At 35.8% G+C, this 8471-nt stretch overlaps 1 pseudogene; it reads right to left on the bottom strand.

The window, feature by feature from the left end:
- Nucleotides 1-5800: 5800 nt before the first annotated feature.
- LOC115526540 lies at nucleotides 5801-6256 on the bottom strand (annotated as a pseudogene).
- Between the last annotated feature and the right edge of the window lie 2215 nt (nucleotides 6257-8471).

Raw genomic sequence — 8471 nt, 5'->3', positions numbered from 1 at the left:
ATGTTTTCTTACAACATTCCATGATTTAGGATGGTGGTATTTGGTTAAAAGCAAAAGTCAGTCGAAATATTTCTATCATTGGGGTACCTGGGTGGCTCAGTTGGTTAAGTGTCCGACTTTAGCCTCAGGTCATGATCTCGTGGTCCGTGATTCAAGCCCCACGTCAGGCTCTGTGCTGACAGCTCAGAGCCAGAGCCTGTTTCAGATTCTGTGTCTCCCTCTCTCTCTGACCCTCCCTGTTCAAGCTCTGTCTCTCTCCCTCTCAAAAATAAATAAACGTTAAAATTTTTTTTTTTAAAAAAAGGAAATCTTTCTATAGAGAATGAAGAAATATGTAGCTACCTGAATCCGGAGAGACTTTTAGAATATTCATAGAAACTCACTAAAGTCATTTGTGCCAGTATTACATTTATAATTTGATAACTATTAACTCTTTTCCCAGAAAAACATACGTACATATACTCATATACAGAATTGCATTTGTTTTGAATGGGCTGATTCATCCTTTGAAGTTCAATTCTGGTCCCATTTAAAGAACCCCTAGATATGCAGGAACAAATGGCTTCGTTGTAAAAGTTCTTCAAAAGTTTTCAGATAGGCATCAAATAGACTTCCTTTCAAGCTTGTACTCCCTGATCAGCGATTAGACTGTTCAAGATATGTAACATTAATTCTTTTTTCAGAATCTGCTCTAGCTAGAAGAAAAAACCCAAACAAACAGAAATCTTAGGTAAGCTAATAAATTACTCTTTAGGACCCTTTAAAGAATCAAAGTGGTGTTTGAAGTAGATAATTGGAAATGGCTATAATAAAACCACTGAGAAGAAAGCCTGAATGCAACACTTGATATCAGTGTTTTACAAGTATGAGCAAATATGGTGACATTTATAGATGCTATTATATTGTGTTGAATAAATGATGTATATGGCCTATGAATGTAAGGCAGAGTATTCATGGTACCACTTAAGTCCCTAATCAAAATGAATAAACTCTTTTGGATGGCAAGGAAATCATAATTAGAGAAGAAAGCTTCCTTTGAGGACTTGAAGGCAGTGGCTTTAAAAGTAATATTTAGACTTGTGAGATAGCCCCAGGAGTAGAAGTGCCAGAGTTTATATGCATGTGTTTCAAAGGATATTATAGATTCAGATGAGTGAAAAGCTGAATCTTGGTTTGTATTCTACTCTATAATAGGTCAATAAACATTGGCTTAGTGTTAATCTTCATAAGTTTTAGGAGTAGCTATTTTTCATATTCAGTTCTTTTAAGGGAAAGGAGATGTTTTGCAATTTTTTCTATAGTATCCAGGAAGAAATTCTACTGTTTGTGGTTATGCATTACCCTAAATCAATGGCTTTCAAACTTGGATGTTTATTAGATCAGCTCTATAACCTTTAGAACACTAAGATCTGAACCCCATTCCCCAAAATTCTTATTTAGTTGTCCTGGGGTGTGGTGTGTGCATCAGTGTTTTAAACCCTTCCCAGCTGGATCTCTTGTGAGGCAACAGTTGAAATCACTGCAGCTAGTTCATTCTGAAGGGCCCCGTGCAGGAAATAAGAAGATCTCAAAACTCTTTTGTATTGCTTTATACCAACATAATTTATACCTTTAGGTTACCTGTTCATAGCATTGTTTTTTTTTTTTAATTTTATTCTCTAATGTCTTTATTACACCTATTAAAAATCTTTTTTAAAATTTCATTCTCTACTGTCTTTATTACACCTATTGAAAATGCTTTACCTTTCATCTCCCCATTACTGTTCTCTTAAAGCAGTACCATGTGACAAATAATTTGAATTTTCAGAGGAGAATGCAAAGCTTGGGATTGCAAGGGACACATGAATCATTGCTGAACTGATTGTGATCTGAAAGTTCCTGTTTTAGCAATATAATTCCAGGAAATAATATTCTAGATCAAGAGCCCAACTACCTGGGTGCATTGTTATACCATCACATGATTACTTCCATATCTGCCAGTTCTATGCAGACAAGTGATTTCCTCACTCAGGGAGAATTTGCTAGACCACAGTTTCTCATGCTATTTCATCAATTCCTATAGATTTGGTCCTGACAGTCTTCCACAAATACCTTATACCCCTTAATTCCTAATATTTGTATAGGTAAGAATTCAAATTTCTGACCACAATCCTGATTCTTCAGATCTTGAGTTTTAAACCTGAGATGTTAAGCCATTTTCACTGTTCCCTCATAAACACTTTACAGGAGGAGAATTTTTCACCTTTCTTTTGAAAGTGAATAAAATGAAAATGATTCAAAATTGTTGGTGTTATTTAATCACAGCAGAGCCAAGGATTAAGATTCTAGGTTTTCTGGCTTCTGGTGTAATGCACTCTACACTAGACTATGCTGCCTTCTCTAGTTATAGAGCACTGAAATCAGACATCTGTTAAATATTGTATGTGACAATTTTATATAAGTGTTCTCTGGCTTACTAGGAACATTTTTAATACTAACATATTTCATGATGCAATGTGAAAGAAATACAGTGAATATATATTTTTATGGTATAAAATTTCAATTAATTTTTTATCATTTTCACTGGAGATAATGAATAGACAGAATATATTGCCTGTAAAGCAAGGAGAACACAGTGTATCCTGAGACTGAGAAATAAACCTAGAGGTTTATTAACTCCTTTTAAACTAACTCTTCTATGAAGCTGGGATATATATATATATATATATATATATATATATATGGATTGAGTATATACATAGCTAGAGATAAAGATAGATAGATATGCTTAATTTGCTATTTTGAGGCAACCTTAAACTACTTTTAGGAGTCAGGAGGCTGAAATTTAAGGAGAAAGACTCCTGCTTGTTAAGAAGAACCCCATAGAATTACTATTTGTCTATCATATTGCTTTCTAGAGCTCATTTTAAAGCCTCCATAATTTATTCAATTGACTTTGACTTCCAATGTGCATCTCATTTTGTGACAGCAACAGTAGCCAATATCAGCTACCATACTCTGAGTGAAGAAATGATTGAAGTTTCCTGACTCCTGCTTTTCTTCACCAATGACCATATCAAAAAGACTCCAATTGAACTGAATGGAAATTATCTTGCAGAACTGCCACTTGTTTTTAAGACACGTGTTTCACGTCAAGATATAGTCTCTGGTCTTTGAAATTAAACTCAGTGGGGTGTTTGGATGGCTCAGTCAGTGAGCATCCCGACTTGGCTAAGGTTATGATCTCATGGTTTGTGAGATGGAGCCTGTGTCAGGCTCTGTGCTGACAGCTCAGAGCCTGCAGCTTTGCTTCAGATTCTGTGTCCTCCTCTGTCTCTGCTCCTCCCTGCTCATACTTGTCTGTCTCTCAAAAAATAAACATGAAAAAAAGGAAAAAAAAAAAAGGGAAAACTCAAAGTGAATCCAGGGATGCATGGCATTTCATATAGTTGGTTCTTCCTAGCTCCTTCCCAGAATATCTTCTTTTTTATGTTTTTCTTTTCTTTTCTCTTTTCTTTTCTTTTTCTTTTTCTCTTTTCTTTTCTTTCTTCTTTCTTCTTTCTTTCTTTCTTTCTTTCTTTCTTTGAGAGAGAAGGAGAAAGGAAGAGACAGCATGCATAGGTATGAGCAGGGGGTAGAGGCAGAGAGAGAGGGAGACAGAGAATCCCAGCAGTGCAGAGCCTAACATGGGGCTTGATCTCACAAACCATGAAATCATGACCTGAGCCGATATCAGAGTTGGAGGCTTAACCAACTGAGCCACCCATGCTTCCCATATTTCCCAGAATATCTTAAAACCAGTTACAATATAATTATTTTTTTAATATAAAAAATAAATCATGTAAGAAAGAGATTCTGCCCTTGCATATTCTCATAATGGTGGAAGTGTACAGAAAGGGCAAACACTTATTAATTGTGTAATGTCTTAAGAAAAGTCCTTGGTAGACACAATTTCTCTCTGTTTTTTAAGTCTCTTGGGCAACTTTGTTTGTCTTTTGAGAGCAGCTATGTGTCCCCACTCCAATAGGCTTTCATTTCCTCCCACAGAACTAGGAATCTGACCCCCTTGACCACAATAAAGCAGGTCAGAGATGCAGCCACAAGGGGTCATCTGCCAGACATTAACTGCAACTGTCTGAAGCAAATGAACTCTTCATTTCAGGACTTGCCCATCAAGGTCTGTGTAGTCCAGGAGCTGCCACTGACCATGGTTGCCATTCCTAGAAATGAAAACAGCACGGAGGAAGTAGAGAGAGTGGTGGAAGGAAAACAGTTCTTAACCAGTATCCAATCTACAAACACAATTCCATAGATGTTATGAAGATTTTCTTATGTCAGTATGATAATTTTATCATTTTTGTTTTCCAGGTATAGAAATCTGTTTAACTAGATAATGTCTTACTAGATATAGAATTGATGTTGGTAATATCTTTGGGGTAATAATGCTATATACTGAAATATACCTTGAGCATTCTTTCTAAATTCATTTCTTAAGACTACAAAATACATGGGCATACTAAAGTACTTCTTTATGTTAGAACATGAATTTTATTTACTCAGAAGGGGTAGTTGGAAAAAACAACTCAAAATCATGGCCAGAAACAAGAGCTGAGTGAACTGAGTATCAAAATCAAGAAAAGATGGAGCTGTTTATATCTACCTATTGTTTCCCCTTTTATGCATTGTTTAGATACAATAGACTTTTTAGTCTTTTTTTTTTTTAGCTTAAGTATAATTGACATACTGTGTTATATTAGTTTCATGTATACAATATTTCAGGTATTCTATGTAGTTTTCAGTGCTCATCAAGAAAAGTATACTCTTTTTTAAAAGTTAAAAAAAAATTTAAGTTTCATTTTATTTTTGAGAGAGAGAGATAGAAAGGCAGAGCATGAGGAGGGAGTGGCAGAGAGAGAGGGAGACACAGAATCTGAAGCAGGGCCCCAGACACCGAGAGCCCAATGCAGGACTCAACTCACAAACTGTGAGATCATTACCTGAGCTGAAGTCGGATGCTTAACGACTGAGCCACCCAGGCACCCCAAGAAAAGTGTACTCTTAATCTTCTTTATTTCACCCATACCCCACCTACCTTCCCTCTGGCAACCACTAGTTTGTTCTCTGTATATAAGCATCTTTTTTGTCTTTTTTTCTTTCATTGATTTTGTTTTCTTAAATTATACATATGACTGAAATACAGGGTGTTTGTCTTTCTCTGACTGACTTATTTCACTTGGCATTACACTCTCTAGATCCATCCAAGTTGTTGTAAATGGCAAGATTTCGTCTTTTATGGCTGAATAATATATATATATATATATAATATATATATATTATATATATATATATACATACACACATACACACACATATATATCACATCTGCTTTATACCTTCATCTGTGGGTAGACACCTGGGTTTCTTCCTATCTTGGCTATTATAAATAATGCTACAATAAACACAGGGGTGCAAAATACCTTTCCAAATTAATGTTTTCATATTCTTTGAGTAAATACCCTATAGTGGAATTACTGGATCCTATGGTAATTTTATTTATTCATTTATTTTTATTTATTTATTTTTGTTGTTTAACTTTTATTTCATGATCATAAATTTTACTCTGCCATCCAGCTGGGCTTGGAGGGGAGTAAGGAAAACTTGGGACCCATGGAGCTGCAGCGGAAGCTCAAAGGCTGCAGGAGATTTTGAGCAGATGGGGGTGAAGGGGTGCTCTACCAAACTGTGAAGGAATGGTCTGGTAGTTAAGATAAAACACAAATCAAATTTATTAGATTTGTCCACAGTCAGCAATGGCGACCTTCTAGCTGGTCTTGCTTGCCATTCCTGGATCCCATGCTCCATGGCTTCTGAAGTTCATGCCTTCCTTCACCTTGCTAAACGCCACGTGCTTGTCATCTAACCATTCAGTCTTGGCAGTGCAGATGAAAGACTGAGAACCGTTCATGTTGGGTCCAGCATTTGCCATGGAAAGAATGCTAGGGCATGTGAGCTTCAGGATGAAATTCTCGTCATCAAATTTCTCCCTATAGGAGATGGACTTGCCACCAGGGCCATTATTGCACCACCATGGCACATAAATCTTGGAATAATCCTATGAAAGCAGGAACCTTTGTGATCAAAAGCATTCTCCCCAGTGCTCCGAGCATGTAAGTCCTCTGCTGTTTTGGAAATTTGTCTGAAAACAGCTCAAAGGAGACATGGCCCAAGGGCTAGCTGTCAAAGTGATATCAAAGAAGAACACGGTGGGGTTGACCATGCTTGGGCAGGTTGGTGGTTCCAGGGTGGCAGCGTCTGCAAGGCCAGGCAATTTTACTTTTAGTGTTTTGAGGAATTTCCATAGTGTTTTCCATAGAATAGACTCTATTAACGTGTATAAGATTGTTAGGTTTCTCTGTGTATCCATTTCACTAATTTAATAAATATTAAGTATCTACAGTGCATTTGCTGATCTGGTAAATACTGAAAGTACAACAAAAAGACAAACAGACCTTACCCCCTAGTGTAATAAGGAAGACAGGCATTAATCAAATAATTACATACTATATGAATATAAACTGAACTCTAATCATGGAGGAGATGTTATGATTGCCTATCATACAGGTCTGGATTTTAACTGGGCTTGAAAAAATGGTAAGGATATATTTGTTATATAATTCTTAGGAGTTTCTTTTTGAATATGAATACAACTTTCCTTTTTCTCTCTTTAATTTTGTTTATGTCATGGTTCTTCATTATGTGCAACTATGAATCATTGGTAGCAGCTACATATGAAGCTATAACTGAAGAAAAGGACTCTGATTTTCTATTTAACATGGCTATAGGAGTTGAGTATTATTAGCACACTTCTATTCACATTACCATTATACTCTTGTAGAAGTGGACACCTGGGTGGCTCAGTCAGGTAAGAGTCTGACTTCGGCTCAGGTCATGATCTCACTGTTCATGAGTTTGAGCCCTGCGTTGGGCTCTGTACTAACAGCTCAGAGCCTGGAGCCTGCTTTGAATTCTGTGTCTCCTCTCTTTCTGCCCCTCCCCTGCTCATGCTGTGTCTCTGTGTCTCAAAAAGAAAGAAACATTAAAAAACAAACAAACAAACAAATAAATAAATAATTGTAGAAATAAAAATACCGGAAATATATATTTTGTTTCATCAATAAGATAACATTTATTTGCTGATCAGCTATGTAAATATTGAATAAGGAAGGCAAAATATTGAAGGGTAACTAAAGTATGCAGTATAAATCAAATGATTTTTTGAAAATTTAAAATGAAGTCCACAGAAGCTTATAAATTAAATAATATTTGAATATATTTGCATATATTGTATGTATATATATATATGTATATATATACATGTATATATATATCAAACTTAATTGTGATTTTTGTTTGTTTGTTGGCTGACCATTAGTCTATTTCCCTTGTTTAGAGTACAATTTTTCCCAGAGAAAAGCAGTCATGACTTTTATAAGGCCTTAGAAGAATGGCAAAATTTTACTAGTTATAGAGGTTGTAAGAAGTTTAGTGTCTTTTCTATTAATGCATACTATCTCATAAGTTAGACTTATATGAAATTAGAAATCCATTTGATTTCTTTGAATATATGCAGCAAGAGATAAAAACTGTAAGTATGTGTTTAAATTTGGGGATAGTGATCAGAAAAACTGGTGTGTTTTTAAAGGAGTTTAACCTGGAGTGCCTGGGTGGCCCAGTTGGTTAAGTGTCCAACTTTGACTCAGGTCACGATCTCACAGTTCATGGGTTTGAGCCCCGTGTCAGGCTCTGTGCTGACAGCTCGGAGCCTGGAGCCTGCTTTGGATTCTGTGTCTTCCTCTCTCTCTCTGCCCCTCCCCATGTCTCTCAAAAATGAATAAATTTTAAAATATGTATATTAAAAAAAAAGAAAAAAACAATACAAAGAGTTTTTCTTTTTCCTGAGAAAATTAGCTGCCAATCTTTCTCAGGCTTATGAATAAAGTATCTCCCTTTTGATACAGTTTTAAATATTTGATTTATTTATTTAGGCCTTTCTGAGAGAAGCAGAATGGCACTGTGGTAAGGACATGTGTGTTGGGGTCTTAGAGCTTTGTTTTCCCATCACAAGTATCTGTGGTGTCTCACTGATCTTGTCTCCTAAATTATCTGTGGTGTCTCACTGTTCTTGTGAGAACAGTGGCTGACAACCATGCCTACCTTGCCTGATTGTCATGGAGCCATTTGCTCTTATGTGACAGTTCTTAGCTTGGTGGTAAATATTTGCTCAATAAAACAGGCTTTATTAAACATTCATAATTGTCACTTCTGAACACCTTAGAATATCTCTGTGAACTTTTATATTGTCAAGAGGTTTAATGTATAAAAGAGTGACAATTTATTTTAAAAATATTATAAAAAAGGCCTCTGTCATCCCTTAGCATGAAATTTAACACTAGGCTTCAGATGTTTCATTTAAAAAAATACCTTTAAAATTG

Source organism: Lynx canadensis, chromosome A1, assembly GCF_007474595.2.
Source record: "Lynx canadensis isolate LIC74 chromosome A1, mLynCan4.pri.v2, whole genome shotgun sequence".
NCBI lineage: Eukaryota > Metazoa > Chordata > Mammalia > Carnivora > Felidae > Lynx > Lynx canadensis.
This window is presented reverse-complemented; position numbering and strand designations above follow the sequence as displayed.